Below are 18,215 nucleotides of genomic sequence, written 5' to 3' on the forward strand. Positions count from 1 at the left end.
TCATTTCAAAGCCTCTACTTCTTGTGTTGTCTCTTCCTCCTTGAGATACTCAGAGTTACTTTAGTTTGCCTGATGGAAGTGTCACTGATACAGACTGTCAGAAGATCTCTCTGATTCAGGCTTCGGCTGCCCCTGACCTTGGTTCTCGGCCTCTGAGACTCCTCAGCACTCCCTGCTCCCCTTTTTAAAAATGTTAGAGCGGCATGAAATGGATCAGTGAACAAAACACAGAGTTCCCCATCATTGCTGGTGTGCCAACAAATACCTCAAGTTCACTAACCAAATACGTGATGTGGGGAATCTCCAGGAAGGGGGCCCTGTGGGTCTATGAGTCAGGCCCCACATTGAGACTCTGAAGCCAGAAACCCGAGCTCTTGAAGAGGCTCAGCGCCTTGGGTACCCTCTTCTAACCTCCTCCCCTGGATGTACATTTTACCTGGCTCCTCAAAATTGACCTGTGTCTGCAAGCCCGAGGTGAGTGCAATTTTAGTGACAAAGCAACGCCACCAAGGACGTAAGGAGGCTAGACCTGAAGGCAGAGCAAAAATGAACTTAAGAGAAAGTGAGACCACGGTCCTTCGCAGACAGCACTGGCTTGGGGCAGGGTCCACTTTTTTAGAGGAGGGAACTGGAGCAGTCACCGTCCTTCCAGAAAATACCCTCCCCTGGTGTATTAGTCTGTTTTCACACTGCTGATAAAGACATACCCAAGACTGGTACAAAAGAAAGAGTTTTAATGAACTTACAGTGCCACGTGGCTGGGGAGGCCTCACAATCATGGCAGAAGGTGAAAGGTACGTCTCACGTGGTAGCAGACCAGAGAAGAGAGTTTGTGCAGGGAGACTCCCATTCTCAAAGCCATCAGATCTCATGAGACTTATTCACCTGGGAAGTCTTTTCTTCTTCCTGTTGCTGCCAAGTCAGGCGAGGTCTCCCTGTTCTTCCACCCCTCCCTGGCCTGTCATCTACTCAGTGTCGCCGTCTGTCTATACAGCAGTCAGCATTTCCCAAAGCCAGCATGTATTCAAGGGAGCAAGAAATTATCAATTTATTTATATTTTTGTAACTCAACTGAATCTCTATTTGGGGTCTATATTAGTAAAAGCACAGCTTCAGTAGAGGCTATAGAGGTATAGGCTCTTATGACATAGAGTTCCGACAATATTTCATTAAACAAGAGGGAGCTTTATTTCTCTCACACATCGCAGTCCAGAGCAGGAGGGAGCTCTGCATCTCTCCCTGGAGTGCCCAAGCTGGTGAGATGTCTCTGCCATCCTCGATGTGAGGCTCCCATCTCTGGCTCTAAGCTGGGTGGCTCAATTGTTGTCATCACATGGTCAAGTGCAATTCTTCCACCGTAGGTTTGACATTGCAGACTTTGGAGGGTGGGAGACACATAGAGGATGGGAGAAGAAGCTTCATTTTTAAGTACAAGAAACGAGAATTGCACACACCACTGTTTTCATATCCCATTGTCCTTGAGACAACAGGTAGAATGGTGGCTCCGAAAGACGTCCTTGACTTAATCTTCAAAACCTTGAATATGTTGCCTTACTTGGCATAAGAGACTTTGCAAAGATGTTTAAGGTTAAGAACCTTGAGATAAGGGGATGATCTTAGATTACCCAGGAGGGCTCAATGTGATTGTGTGAATCCTTAAACACGGAGAAGGTTTCCTGGCTATCGTCAGTCAGAAAGGCATGTCATGACAGAAAAAGGATGAGAGAGAGAGAGATGGGAGCTATGAAGATGAAAGAAAGGGCCATGAACCAGGGAATGCATGCCTCCTCAAGAAGCCAGAAGGGTTAAGAGAGTGGATGCAACTCTGGAACCACCAGAAGGAACACTAGCCCTGCCAACACCTTGATCTTAGCACAGTGAGACTTGTATCAGAATTCTGGCCTCTGGAACCATAAGAAGGTAAAATTGTGTTGGTTTAGGTGGCTAAGTCTGTAGAAATTTGTTACAGCAACAATGGTAAACTAATATACCTTGTTACATGACCCTACCTAGCTACAAGGGAAGCTAGGAAATGCAATCTCTGGCTTGGTCGGTATGTGCCGCCCTCCCTCAGGTGTGAGAGTTGGCCTCCCACTCCTCTATGGGGCCACAGGAAACCCAAAGTATTGGTGCCAGATCCTCTCTGTACCCACCCAGCCCATTTACATGAGCAAACCACTCTCCATAAAGGAAGCCTACACAGCCTATGCAGGACAAACCCCACCATCACTACAAGGCTGGGAGCAGAAACACCTCCCAGGATGCCAGCTAGAAAGTGAGGCACGGGCACTCTCTTGCCTCAGATTCCCATGTTGACCAAGGATCTATTAGTTCTCACCCACCCCAGCCATGGCCTGAGCAAAAGAGCAGTGTGCGACCCTTCTGAAAAATGTCCCAATGTCTAACTTTCTTATGCCCCTCTCCCCAGCTCCCCAGCTCTGAGGATCTTTACCCGGGCTCTGAGTGTAACTTCTTCCAGCCTGTCTGTGCCTGGAATGAGGCTTTTGAATTTTGAAGCTAGGAAACTGATGACTTCATTTTTTAACCTTCTATGGACAATGTCCCTTTGGGAGGCTGGGAGTCCGGTACCTGGTTGCTCGGGCTGCAAGGTCACCTTCATCTATCAGGGGGAAAGAAAACACAGAATTTCTGAGTAGGAAACACACCCTGAGTTGACACCACTCCTTCACTCTGCCCCACACACTCACATCTCCTTGAGAGCAGACATGATTTTGTAACGTCTCTGTTGTCTGACTCTCAGTGGGTGCTCAAAGGAAGTTTGCAGAACCAAATGAGCATTGAAAAGACGGCCAGACAAGGATTACCAGCCCATTTGGAAGAAGAGGAAACTAAGGCTAGACAGGCTACATGATGAAGCAGATGCAGACCATCTTCACCTGCACATCCTCCAGCCATTCAGCTTCAAGATGCGATTTAAGGCAGACGTCCAGCAGCCACTGCGGGCAGCTCTCTGTTGGGGACTGCCTCTAAGCTCACATGACCACACATCCAGGAAGTATGGGCTGGAACTAAACCTCACCCCCTCCTTCAAGCAGCCTCGACAATGACCCACCCCCAGCTCGTCCCTTATCAGGTGGGATCATTCTAAGGCACATGGCTCACACTCCTGGCACCCCTGGGGGTAGCTGTTGAGACCATGCACCTTCTCGCCTGTCTCCCTCACTGCGCTGCGTGTGCTCCTCAATCCCCCAAACCCTTGTCTCAAACCCTCTGAATCTAGAGAAACTCAAGGTAAGATGCATGCCTTGACAATGGGTACAGGGCTGGGAAGTGGCACTGTCAGAACTCAACATGAAGGAGTCCACGGACTAACAGAAATAATCACTCCTGGTAAACAAATGCTGCCCAGTGAGGGAGATTCTGAGATCAGTGCCTTCCAGCAATTTCTTCCCCACTGCAGGGAAAGACACCTCATTCCACTGTGGCCAAGCAGGCTTTTCTCTCTGTCCCCTGAGAATCAGCATCCACATCCGACTTTTAATTTGGTCACTGGACTCCCACTCAGCACCTACCATGCACCAGAGGACACCGAGAAGGAGGAGAGCAGCTGGCTCCGAAGCTGCTGTGGCTCTAGGTAGGAGGAACAGACAAGAATGCAGGTAGAACAACAGCAGCAACCGTCCTTCCTGGGCCACCCGATAAGATGAGGGCAAAGTAAAAGATGGCAGTCCATAGCAACTTCCAAGGGAGGTTTTGAGAATTAAATGAGAAATTGGATATTCTCACAGCATCTGGCTTAGGGGCAACAGTTCATTAATTTTAGCTTTCATCCTTATTACCTACACACTCATCTATTTCTTCGTCTATGTCATGATAATAATATATCACAACAAATCCACGAATCCATGATATTGCTTCCATTTTATAGTTGGGAAATTGAGGGCCAGAGAGACTGACAACTTGCCCAAGGTCACATGGCGGCCATGTTGGGCTTTGAACTCCAAATCTCAGGCTAACGTTTTCCCATCTCTCATTTTTGACATAACTAACTGAACTCCCTGGAACATTAACCTGAGATCATGTTTGCAATCCACTCTCCATTTTTGAGTTTCCCTAGGTTTACTTTACGGCAGACTCATGGCTTAATTCTTAAGAGTGGGCTTCTTAGGGGAGGCAGAAGTGGAAATGAGGACCTGGTCATGTCCTGCTTTAGCTCCTAATACACACCATTTGCCGCCCAGGCCTGGGGGTTTCCTTGCCTTTGTGTAAGTGATGGATCAGCCAACACAGCCAGAATATTATTCCCACTATCTCAGTGCCTCCCCATCCGTGCAATCCTAGGGTTTTGGAGACAACATCCTCCACCCGTACATATTTAACAGAGGCAGACAGTTAAGTGGTCAATGGGAATGCCCCCAAGCCCAGAGGAAATGAGACTCACCTCCCAAGTCAACAGGGTGTCATGGCTCTGGAACTGTCCTCTGCACCTACGGAGATGAGAAAAATTAGCAAAGTGAGACAATGACATACTCCAGATCCCCTGTGGTCCTCACTCTAGCTAAGTTAGTTAGAGAAGTCTTGTCCTGGGACGCCTCCATTCTGATCTCCCTCACATGTCACCTCCCCTGGGAAGCCCTCCTGGTTTATCCCAACCGAGAACAATTATTTCTGCCGTATGTGCCTCCTCCTGACATCTCTTGCCCACACCACTTGGTATTTACAGTTCTTTTGACAGGTGCTTGCGTCATCTACCCAGGAAGCTCCCTGAGAACAGCCAGAGCTCATGCCTTTGGACAGTCCCACCCAGAAAATGGGGCATGGCAACTAGAAGGTGCACCCAAAGACATTTGCTGATTAATTGAGTGATGAACTCCTATGCATCCTTCAACACTTTGGAAGACTTAGCCTTTGCTTCAAGTGCTCCAGGAAGCCTTAGAGAGATCAGGACAGACTCCTTCCCAGCTTTCAGCACAGGCCTGGCATGGAGTAGATTATGGTGTGGAATCTACATAGCCCTCATCTCAGTCCCTAGACTTGCCTTCTTCCCTTGAAGTATGTGGTGGACACAGGGTATTCAGTCTTTCGCAGACAGGGGCTGTGTGTCTTTCTCTGACACCCTAGCCTGTAGCCGGTGATCAGTAAATACTTGATTGCAGAATGACTTAATAAAGGCACGAGTCCCCTCTTTCTCTTCTTCAGCCCTCGTTTACTCATTCAAACAGACTTGATGGGTGCCTGATACACCCTACATTGTACTGGCCTGGAGATAAAGGGGGCTACACAAATAATCTCTGCCCTCGAGGAGGGGAAACAGGGAGAAAGAAACTAATGGATAGTGGAGCCTGTATTTTTTTTTCATTTAATCCTCACAAGTGCTTCATATGTTGGGTAATCTCATTCTTTTTTGCCAATGAGTAAAAAGGATTATCCAGACAGAGTCAGTTGTCCAAGGTCATAAAGCTAATAAGTGATGGGGCATCTGTTTGAATCAAGGACTGTCTGACTCCAAAACCCATTTTGCTAGGCTTCCTTTTTGGAGGGAGAGTTAGAAAACCATTTTTAAAAGAAGACAAACAAATAATAATAGGAGGACAAGTGTGAAGCTACTAGACAGATAAACAAATTGCTGCAATTGACCAGGTCTGGTGTCAAAGGAATCGACTCCTCTCCAGTCCACACCCCACAGACCTTCCTCAGGCATCCAGTCCCTGCAAAGGATAGACAGGCAACCCTACCCAGGCATGAACCACACCACGGGCAGCACAGGAAGGAGGAATGGAGATGCGCTCACGAGCCTCAGCTTCCCCATTGAAACCTTCGTCAGGGCCGCTGCTCCCCCACCATCAGGACAGAACTTTCTAGACTCTTTAGGAAACTTCTTTTTCTCTTGGCATTTTCTCCCCTATCACAAGAGCAATTTTTATTTTTTCCTGTTTTCTCTTGTTTTTTCAATGTTCTGTTTCCTCCACGTGGGAACTGCAGTTTCCTCCCACTCCCGATGAAACTCTGCTCTTTCTTCAGGGGGCCATGTGAAGGTCTTCCGCAGCAGCAACTTTTTCTGCCCCTCCCCATCAGTTTCAGGGCCCTGCTTTGATTCCCCCAGCCTCTCGCAAGCCCTGCTGTTACACCTGCCCCTTTCCCTGCCTTCCCCACCTTTCTGCTGGCTGCTGGAGGGCAGGGCCATGTGCATTCATCAGACATCTCCTGCGCTTAGTGCCCACCAGGCACACCATGGGGTTGAAAGAAGAAGCACTTAAACCGGCTGTCATCATGGCTTAAAACATTTATCGGGCGCAGCGGCTCACGCTTGTAATCCCAGCACTTTGGGAGGCCGAGGCGGGCGGATCATGAGGTCAGGAGATCGAGACCACGGTGAAACCCCGTCTCTACTAAAAATACAAAAAAAATTAGCCGGGCGTGGTGGCGGGCGCCTGTAGTCCTAGCTACTCGGAGAGGCTGAGGCAGGAGAATGGCGTGAACCCAGGAGGTGGAGCTTGCAGTGAGCCGAGATTGAGCCACTGCACTCCAGCCTGGGCGACAGAGCGAGACTCCATCTCAAAAAAAAACAAAAAAAAAACAAAAAAAAAACATTTATCGTGGTCAATTTTTTACCCAGCATTCTATTAAGTTGTTTATTGTTCAACAAGGTAAATCACCCTCAACATTTTCAGTGTTTGTCTAATATTCAGTCCAGTCCCCAGCCCACATACATTTATGGTGTGGCTGCCATGAGCAGGCACTGTGCAAGGCACAGGGAATCCAAAGAGAGATGCCGTTTGCACCCTGCCTGCCGGCTGTTAGGGCAACACACCAGTACTCACAGATTCAAAGGATCATGAAATGGAAGTAGGCATCTACACAAACACACCCATTTGATGGAGGAGGAAACAGAGGCACGGGGGAACTTGTACCAGGTCTACTTGCAAAACCCTAGCAGAGCCCTGACTGGTCCCTACTCAGAATCCAGACCCCCAGCCAGGCCTCTCGCCAGCACACTCCTTTCTCAACAAAGGAATGTACTTCTTTATTAGTTAGACTTCCACAGAGTCCTAAATCAAACCGAAGCATTCAAATTTTTAAAGTTTGATCAGCTGAGAAATAAGGATATTAAATATGATTAAATACGATTGCATTTGAGGGTACAGACTGTTCTTCCATTACCTGCTTTGATTAAAAAAAGCTATCTGCGCTGTGAGGTAGAAAAGTTAAATGCGATGAGAAGAAAAAAAAGTCTATCAGTTTGCTGTCATTCCTACTTTTTGTAAGAAAATAGTATTGTTTAAGATGTGTTCGTCACCACATCAAGAACACATGAGTTAGCATCTGCTGTTAATATCCTTCTCTCCTCCTTAACTGCTAAAAATAAGAGCAATTAGGAGGAATAAAAAGTTATTCCTATGATTCTTCAGGGACCATAAGAAAGGCTACATTTTTTTTTAATGGAACATAGACCAGAAGCTCGGATTCCTAAGCTGAAATTTAATTGGTGCAATATTGAAGTTTAAAAAGTAATAAAGTTTTTTGTCCTCGGGTTACAAGGGGAAAATTATCCATAACACTGTTTGGATTATAATCTCTTAGCTGCTACCCTGGCCTATCTTTTTCCTGAGATTGTTATTATTATGACTGTTCTGATGGCTTTCCCCATTTCACCCTTTCCCCTCCAAGTTTTGCAAGTGTTGCTGAGCTTCCAGGGAACTTTTCAAGATGGCTGGGACATTATGCGATCAAAACGGATTTGGACAAAGGAATGCTATGAGGAAATGCAGGTAGGGTCTTTTCAGCAATGCCAAATGTCATCTTCTTGAAAGATGAGATAAATGACCAAAAAAAAAAAAAAAAAAAAAAAAGGAAGGAGATAGAGAGAGGACTCTCGTGTAATGGCTCACTTATTTCCACCTTCTAATTGAAGAGTTGGCTGGAGCTCAAAACATGGCTCTGACCAACTTCAGCCCTTAAGATGCCTGCATCGCCACCAGAGGGAAAAGTAATCAATCACGAATTAGCCTTTTATTAGTGAAGGTTGAGACTGTCATTGAAAGAAAGGGGGGGAAAAACGCTATAAAAACAGTTTATGTCACAATCATTCAAAGATCTTCAGATCTTAGAAACCTACACTACAACCAAAATTAGAAACCAGACGTTGTTTGGAAAACATGAGACCTGCACCCCTCGCCCCCAAGTGTTCATGGACTTGGCATCAGCTAATTGCTCTACAGCAAGCACCTGGGTGACTGTTTTCACAGGGTGTGACAGTGGAGACTTAAGTCTGGGGCTTTTTCAGGGCTCACTTCATCTGCAGAAGTATCAGGATGTAGGATTGCTGGATGGAGTATAAATACAGGATGCTCAGTTACATTTGAATTTGAGATCCACAACAAATAATCTTTTAGTATGTCCCATACAAGTTTGGGAGGCTGAGGTGGGAGGACTGCTTGAGGCCAGAAGTTTGAAACCAGCCTGGGCAACATAGGGAGACCCCCATCTCTACTAAAAAATAAATTAAAAATTAGCTGGGCATGGTGTCATGTGTCTGTAGTCTCAGCTACTTGGGAGACTGGGGTGAGAGGATCTCGTGATCCTAGGTGCTGGAGTGAGCCATGATCGCACCACTGCACTCCAGCCTGGGCAACAGAGTGAGTGCCTGTCACTATGGAAAAACAAAACAAACAAAACAAAAACTTACATCATATGTCTACCTAAGCATTATTTCTTGTTTATCTGAAATTCAAATTTTACTGGACATTCTGTATTTTATCTAGAGGCCCCAGGCCGGAGGCAAGCTGCACTTTAGCCTACCTTGTCTTTCCTGCATTTCCTCTTGGGGTCCTTCCTAGCTGGGCCGCTGAAGACCCACAGAAGACTCAGGCTGTCTGGGTCTCAGGCAGGAAGGAGTTGTTAATATGAGCAGGAGCAGCTGGAGCAGGAGCAGCCCTAACTACTCAGAGGGCTGAGGCAAGAGGCTCAGTCTTGCAGTCCTGGCTACTCAGGAGGCTGAGACAGGAAGACTGCTTGAACTCAGGAGTTCAAGTCCAGCATGGGCAACACAGCAAAATCCCAGCTCTAAAGGAAAAAAAAATGAGCAGAAGGGATGAGAACAAGACCTATTTCCAAGGGTACAACCTACAGTCCTGAGGCAGAACTTTCCAGAGAGCCCGTCCATGTTTCGATGCAGAAGAGGAGCAGAGAGTCCTTGGGATGCCCTGTCTGGAGTCCCAAGATAGATGCTGCATGCTGGGCTCAGGGCTGTGAGACTTTGTATTTTTCTCTCATTATTAGGCACCTGCTACCAGGTGAGGAACGGTGCTCTCGAAAAGCCCAGGTGCGAGATTCTCAAATGTAAAGGTGCATAAGCATCATCAGGAAAACTTGCCAATAACCAGAGGCCCCGGCCCTGGCCCTTATAATCTCTGATTCAGTAGGTCTCAGGTGCACCCTGTAATCTGGATTTCTAACAACCACCACACTCCCACCTATCCCCCACCCCCTATACATCAGGGGATCCTGATCTAGGTAGATTCTCTGAGAAACATTGACCTGGGTTTGAGGCTTTCCCCAAACTCAGATGGAGAAAAGCATCCTTTTTAAAATACAATATTAAAAACATTGTCTCCAAAGATAATATCATTCACGAATCTGGCATTTCACAATTTGATTACAGATAAATGTTATTTTAACAATGTGATGTAAAAATCACAGTAAACAGTAATTTTTCCACAAATGGATCATTCCTACAGAAATCAATTTTCTTGTCTCAGCCTATATTTCTGTTTCTTAAACTTAATATAATTTTCTCCATGATGAGGACTAAAGTTGAATTATTTATAATAGTTTAAAGACAGGCATATATGTTACTTCTGTGCTTGTTAGATAAATGTAATTACAAAGTTTTAGAATAATAAAAATGAAAATTATAAGATGAAAATAATTGCAGAATTTTAGATTTATAATGTAAAAAGAAAGCCGTTGACTTACAAAAATGCAAGTTTGACTTGAAAGGGCATTTTCCAAATTAGGAATTAAGAAAATTCTCCCTATTAAGTAAACAAGAGACAGTATTCTTGTGCATATATGATAATATAAAAATAATGCAACTATATTATTAAATTCATATGTAATATCATTAGACAAACCACTACTAGATACTAATAAAACAAGCTCTTCTCATCAATGAATGTATGTCACAATACGAGGAGGAGTTTTGCCCTGACTGTTTTGAAAGTTCTGTATGACCTAGACATTCAGTGTCAGAACAACACAGTATTTTCCCACAGGCTTTACACAATGGCCTAGCTAGGAAAACTTTCATTTATATTTTAAAGGTATATAGAAAGTTCTTGGGCTATTTTGAATACAGCACTTAGATAACACTAGAAAACATCATCTAAAGAAATAAATTAAAATTGTAATATGTGGTGTTATGAGTTGGTAGAATTGCAGCCTCCAAAAAGATACGCTGAAGCTCTCACCCCTGCTACTTGTGACTCCAGCTTTATTCAGAAACAGGGTCTTTGCATATGTAACCAAGTTATGGTGACTTTCTGAGGGTGGTCCCTAATCCAATATGACTGGCGTCCTTAAGAGAAGAGGGAAGTTTGGACACAAATTCACACTCAGAGGAGACACAGTGGGAAGATGAAGGGAGAGATCAGAGTGATGTTGCCAGGGGCCACCAGAATGGGGACGAGCCAAGAACGCATCCTTCCGAAGGGCCTTTGGAGAGAGAAAGACCCTTCCAACACCTTGGTTTCGGACTTCTGGCCTCCAGATCTGTGGAAGATCACGTTTCTGTTGTTTTAAGCCACCCAGTTTGTGGTGCTGTGTAGGGCAACCCTGGGAAACTCATGTATGTGGATTTTGTTACAAGTCCGCTGAAAAGGCTTCATTTTCTTTTTTCAAAACAATACAGCGAAATGTTAAAAAAATTAAGTTCTCCAGGGACAGTGGCTCATGTGTATAATCCCAGAGCTTTGGAAACCCGAGGTGGAAGAATTGCTCAAGGCCGGGAGTTCGAGACCAGCCTAAGAAACATAGCAAGACCCTTGTCTCAACAAAAAATTTAAAAATTAGCCCAGCGTGGTATTGCATCCCCACAGTCCCAGTTACTAGGGAGGCTGAGGCAGGAAAATCCCTTGAGCCCAGGAGTTTGAGGCTGCGGTAAGCTGTGATCACGCCACTGAACTCTAGCCTGGGTGACAGCGTGAGATTTTGTTTGTAAAAAATGAAAGAAAGAAAACGAAGAAAAGGAAAAGAAGGAAGGAAGGAAGGGAGGGAGGGAGGGGGCGGGAAGGAGGGGGAAGAGAGGGAGAGAAAGAGAGGGAGAGAGGGAGGGAGAGAGAGAGAGGGAGAGACAGGAAGAGAGAGAGAGAAAGAGAGAAAGAAAAAGTTGGAGTGAAATCCATCACGAACCTGTTAGAAAATGACAGCTTCTTGGGTCTGCCCCTGTTTACTCTTAGAAATGGACCTCCAGCTGCCCAATGGGTTGGTTCTCCCATATCTGTCTGAATGCTGCTTTTTATGTTCCTTGGCGTGTCTCTTTGTCTCTAAGTACCCCTCAATCTGCCTCCCTCTGCCAAGGAACTACACTTCTAATGTCCCCCTCAATCCTGGAGGGGCTGACAAGGGTGCATTTGGCTGCCCTCTGGAGCGCTGTACCCAAACACACTCCCTGCTGTGAAGCAGCGTCGCCCAGCACTGATAACCAGCTTGTTTGCATCCAATGAGACAGAACACCCCTACACAATGACCTACGGGAAGAGTGTTTATTCCTGGCAGACAGGCAGCAAGGGACAACAGATGTCTAGGATTTACTGGAAGCTGGTCCCACACAAGGCTCAGGTAAGCTGCCCAGGGCAGATGGAGTCTTATCTGCACGTGCCCCACTTGCAGCACAGCTGAGGGGCCCAGGAAAGCCATCTGCCCTGGTTTTACACCGTGGGGAATGTGACTCACTGAGCTCAACTATTGAAGGACATCCCATTCTTGCAGGGACTGGCACAGGGCTTGGCCAGCTCCCCCTTACCTCACGATGTTGCATGGCTAGCACGTTCCACAGTTATTCTTTTTTTTTTTTTTTTTTGAGACAGAGTCTCACTCTGTCACCTAGGCTGGAGTGCAGTGGCGCGATTTCGGCTCTCAGCAACCTCTGTCTCTCAGGTTCAAGCAATTACCCTGCCTCAGCCTCCCGAGTAGCTGGGACTACAGGCACCCGCCACCACACCAGCTAATTTTTGTATTTTTAGTAGAGATGGGTTTTCACCATGTTGGCCAGGCTGGTCTCGAACTTCCAAAGTGCTGGGATTACAGGTGTTAGCCACTGTGCCTGGCCTCCACAGTTATTCTTGACAACTACAAGCAAGAAATGGAGAAGTGGCTCAGTCCAAGGCCACCCAGAGAACAGCCCCGAACCTGCCTCTCTCCAAAGACCCTTGATCATGCTTTTCTCACTCAAAGCTTTCAACTGCTCTCTCTAACCCAGCTCCAGGCTAATTCCTTTCTTGCCCAGTATTTCTCAAAACAGCGAGACCTTTATTTTATGAACGTCTCGGCCTGCCTGTATAAAGCCACACTAACTACTGCTTATAGGACAGTTGTACAGAAAAGATGAGGCAGGCAAAGCAGCTGGCCCTGAGCCTGTGCATAGCAGGTACTCAACAAAGGCAGTCATAGGTGTCTTCACATCACACAGGTGGAAGGCCTGCTCAGCCTGAGCCTTGGAAACTGAAAGCCAGACAGAAGGGAATGGGATTCTCTTTATCTGGCAACACTAGGACAGATATCAAAAAGGCAACATGCTTCTTAACTGCCTTTTATTTTTGAAGTCCCCATTTCAGATACTTTCAAAGTCACTCAGTCAGAAATTATCGCAAGCCTGACTTGTGTGGGCCAGTGCTCCAGGCTCCTGAGGGAGAGGCGTGGAAACCAGGCCTCTGACAAAACCTGCAGGAAACATGGGCCTTCAAGAATAGACTTATGAGAGGATTCATTTGAACACTGTCAGGTAGGGTCAATCCTTTTAGGCTTCCTGGAGGAGGTGCCTGAGGTAAGTCTCAGGGCCTGAGAGTTCATTGTCAGTGTGAGGACTGGGCTCTCCTGGATCCTCCCAAGCACTGATGGAATGAAGTTCATGTGCATTCTGTACAGAAAGCAAATTACTTGTGAGGTCCCAGGATGGGAGAGGGGGATTTTGATAACCAAGATTTAGCCTTAAATATCTCTTCACTTCCTACAGGGAAGCCTTTCCTAACTCCAACCTCCTGACCCCGACTAGTCAGAAGCCCTGAATTTATGCCCCCATGGCACCCTTTCTTCTCCTCGTGGAGCTCATCAGAAATGTGACTGATCATCTGTGTGGTCCTTGCCTCAATATCTGTTCTCTCCGACGGATTGAGATGACCACAAGGCACAGATATTCCTGACTCCCATCTCCCTGTTCTAGCTGATCCTGGTACAGTGACTCACACAGGATAGGTTCTTAAAAAAAATGTTTGCTAAATCGATAAAATCCTCCAAGGTCTTTCTTCTTTTTTAACTTTCATTTTAGGTTTGGGGGTACATGTGAAGGTTTGTTATATAGGTAAAGTCATGTCACAGGGCTTGTTGTACAGATTATTTCATCATCCAAGTATTAAGCCTGGTACCCAATAGTTATTTTTTCTGCTCATCTCCCTCCTCCCTCCCTCCACCTTCAAGTAGACCCCAGTGTCTGTTGTTCCCTTCTTTGTGTTCATGAGTTCTCATCATTTAGCTCCCACGTATAAGTGACAACACGCTGTATTCGGTTTTCTGTTCCTGTGTTAGTTTGCTAAGAATAATGACCTCCAATTTCATCCGTGTTCCCACAAAAGACATGAACTTGTTCTTTTTATGGCTGCATAGTATTCCATGGTGTATATGTACCACATTTTCTTTATCCAATCTGCCATTGATGAGCATTTAGGTTGATTCCAAGTCTTTGCCATTGAGAACGGTGCTGCAGTGAACGTTTGCGTGTGAAGTGCGGTCACTTAATCAGCAGCATGGACGCCATCTGGAGCTTGTAAGACATGTGTCATCTCAGGTCCCACCCAGAGCTGCTGAATCAGAGTTGGGATTTTAACAAGCTTCCGGGTGATTCACGCACATTGACATTTGAGAAGCCCCAAGGCCCAAAGACACATCTGAAACTTGGAGAGGGGTGGGGAAAAAGCAGTGGAAAGGTAAGAGTTGGATGGAACTACAGACCTTTAGCAATCTGCCCAAATGCCTTCCACTGACTCTCCTTCCATCCCTCATCCCTCATTTCTTTGGATCTTAAGCACCTCCTCCAGGAAGCCCTCCCAAGTCCCACTGGATTGAGTCAGAGGTCTCACCGGCATGCACCCTCCACACTACAGTTTTATTTTAAATTCCACCCCCCAAACCTCCGCCTTGGTGATCCATCTCCCCCAGAGGCTTGGGAGCAGAGGGCAGAAATTTGTTTTGAAAACTTCGTGTCCCTAGTGGTTAAAAGAGTCACTGGAAACAGGTAGGTGCTCAGTAAATAATTATTGAGTGACCAATTGACCCTTAAACTTCCGTCTTCTGACTCTACAGCCACACCCTTTCCACCTCCCCTGAGGGCATCTCGAGCGGAGGACAGGCTGGGGTCCTACCCGCCGGCACTTCATCTGTGCAGGGATACTCAGAGCAGGCAAGTGGTTTTATTTAAAAGCGGATGTTCCCGAAAGGAGAGGTTGTATTTCTTGGTGTTGAGTGAAGTATGAAGAAAAGGAAAGGGTGCATGGCTACGTGGCGAGAAGCTATGAAGTTCAACTGTAAGACATCTGTTTACCCAGGAAGGGTAAACAGAGCTCTGAAAGAAAACACTGAAAATCACTCCGTCGTGGAATGGGCTTTCCTGCCAGGTGCAGGTCACTCAAGCAGCTGCAGAAGAATCACCAGGCAGGGACTCCAGCATCCATCCACAGAGTCAGGGAGGGCACCTCCAAGGTTCTTTCCAATTCAGTTTCAAGATCTAGGCCAAGAGTTTGCAAATTTTCTTCGAAATGGACAAGGAGGTAAAACTCTGGGGCTTGGGGTTGACGCTTTGTTCCAACTACTCCACTCTGCCACTGTGGCTGGGAGGTAGCCTTAGATAAGATGCAAACCCATGGGCATGGCCGAGTCCCAGGGAAATGCTAATGACAAAAGCAGGTGGGGCCCCCACAGACCCTAGTTTGCTGACCCTTGATCTAAAATAAAACTGAGACAAAACTAAAGTAAGAGTAGACTGCCCACTTTCGATTCTCAAAGGCTCAGGGCAGACGCTGTGGTTGTCTCTCTGTGGAATTTACCCCATCTTTAGCTGATCTTTGACCAGGGTCACACTGAGCCCTCTGGGAACTCTTCCAAGCTGTAGAAACAGCTGATGAAAACAAAAGTATTTTAACTAAAGAAGATAAACTGAATACGCCCCCACTCCCAGTTGAGGATAAAAAGAGGTTGTGACACCCACCTCTTTGTATTGCAGTCAATTATTTCCATCAGTGAGGACCAACATTTCTTGATCATGCATGCACAGAAGGGGGCACACACCAGACAGAGAGAGAGAGAGAGAAAGAGGGAGAGAGAGGAAGATGGAAATTAGACATGATGCCTATCTAGTAGATATTTAAAATGTTACAATTAGTATTTCCCTCCAGTTAAAGAGGCTCTCCCATAAAATGTACAAATGGCGTTTGGACGATAAAACTGATGGGTTTATAGAGTCAAGTCATCGCCCCGTCCAGGATCCCATTAAGAAGCTCTGCTACTTTGATGCAGAGATATGGCCTCCTGCCTCTATTATATTACCCTCTCTCGCCTCCATCCATAATCATGCTTCACATCCATATTAGAAGGCTGAAAACGCTTGGCTCGTAGGCATCCTGTATGACGAGAGCATTCATTTTATTTATTTAAAGCTTGGCTTGCCTGGATGGTCCCCAGAGATAAAGCATCTTATATTCATGGGGGTCCAGGTACCGTTGGAAGAGCATTTATTCCAGTATCACTGCCTTTGAGCCAAGGCTAAAAGCACTTTCTCAGACATAAGGAATCAGGAAATCTACAATGGGAGCATAATGTTAATATCTCTGTTAAAATAATATCCAATAGCTCTTTCAAACGAGTATATCAAATGGGTGCTTCTCGAGCCATGAGTCAACTAGCTTCATTCATCAAGTCCAGAGAGGGGATGGGTAGCAGGAGAAGGCTGCATCCTTCCTTCCTGCAAAGCTCTCTTTGCAGCAATGAAACTGGACAATACCAGGCGGCCCAGTTTTTCCCTCAGGTTCTGTTGCTTAAATAATTCACACGGTCATGCACAGAAAGCTCAAAACACAAATGAGAGCAATAAGAACTTACTTTGGGTGACTTGATCTGTAAGTTTCTTCAGCAAATACTCATTTCATATGAACTATGTGCTGAGAACTGTTTAGGCTGTAGAGGCAGAGAAAAAGAATAAAAATAAAGCTTTTCTCTCCCAGTCCTCCTAGTGAAATGGGGAAATAAAGAAGTAATTCGAATATAGACCAAGCTAAATAAAAACAGTACGATGGTAGAGGTGCATAGAGAAAATGTTAAAGTTAGGAAGGGGTGTGAGTGTGGAATTGGCAGGTGCATAGAAGTGATATTTAAGCTGGTTTTTGAAGTTTAAATCAGAGTGTACAAGGCCGAGAACAGCTCTTGTCCTGGGCAGTAATTCTCTTAATTTATTTCATGGATATATCTCCACTGACATTGTGATAGCTGATAACCGACTTCCGCGGCGGAATGAAGCCGCCTTACAGGGCCACGCGGACCCACTGGGAAAAGAGCAAGGATTAAGTAGCCAATTACAAATGAATATTTACCTGATAGATTGGGATAGATTAGGAGGGGAAGTAAGAAGGATGAGTGAAAATTGCACATACTAAGAATGAAGAATGGTCTGTAATGGGAATGGGACAAAGGACCAGCCAAAATGAATTTGGAAAAGTGGCCTAGAGGTCATAAAGGGCTCCACTGGCCAAGATAAGGAATTCGAGGCCTATCTTGTGAGCCAGAATTTACTAAAGTATGCTCCATGAAGCAATTCCATAAGGTACTAATAGGTTTTACAAAAATAAACTTGTAAGACGCTAGGATAAACCCTGCAGGACTTCTCAGAGCCTTTAACATTTTAGTGCACACAGGCATTCCCAAGAGGGAATACAAAAGATATAATAGTTCCCAATATTTTACCATAGCATCTTTTTATTATTTTAAGAGAGAGCTCATAGGATTTGTGCTCTAAAGAATGGAAATTGGGAAATGCTGCTAAAGCCGGACGGAGCTGTAGAGTGTTTCTGGGAAGAGGAGTAACGTGTAGATTTTAGGATGGAAGTGTAACCCTGGCAGCAATCAAATACTGAAACAGGATGGGAGAAGGCTAAAGCTTTGTGACCGATTTCACATGCAGAATCAGGAGCCAATGATGATTTGTGGTTCTGACTTTGTCACTGAGAAGATGCTGCAGAAAATTGAGATAAAGGGGAGCCCAGGAGGAGGAACCGGTGAGACTGAGCCATTTTGGACAAGTTAATCCGACAGTGCCCCTTTCACCATATTGCTCAGAAGACAAGTGACTGATAGGCTGCAGCATTATTTTAAGCTCATTTTCTTCTGAAAAATCAAGAAGAGGATGAAGTTTTTAATGGAATGCTACGAAATGCATATTAATTATTACCAGGACTTGAGTCTTTTAGTGAAATACATATTTATAAACCTTTGTGGAGCATAGATCATTTACCTAATAGAGCAAGACTGCTCTAAAGTCAACCATCCTAATCTATCAGGTAAATATCCATTTATAATTGGTTATTTAATCCTTGCTCTTTTCCCAATAGGTCCGAATGGCCCTGCAAGGCTGTTTCATTCCTCCACGGAAGTCTGTTATCATCCATCACAATGTCAATAGAGATATATACATTAAAGAAATTAGCAAAGTTACTGCCCAGGACAAGAGCTAACATTTAGACTGAGAGAAATGCAAAACATAATGAAACAGCTGCTGTGGGTGAGGAGGAGAGAATTTTTCATTTTAATAACCAGTCATACTCCAGTGCAGAGAGACAAAAATAGAAAGATAGCAGCGGTAAGCAGTATTTTGGCTGAAATTTTCTGATCCTCTCAAACAAGTCCCTGGACAGAACCCCTACTCCCACAAAAGGAGAAAGGCATGGATTCTGCACCCCTAAATCCTTCACTTTGTACCACCCCCTCCTTATACACAT

The sequence above is a fragment of the Nomascus leucogenys genome, chromosome 22a (assembly GCF_006542625.1).
Source record: "Nomascus leucogenys isolate Asia chromosome 22a, Asia_NLE_v1, whole genome shotgun sequence".
Taxonomy (NCBI): Eukaryota; Metazoa; Chordata; class Mammalia; order Primates; family Hylobatidae; genus Nomascus; species Nomascus leucogenys.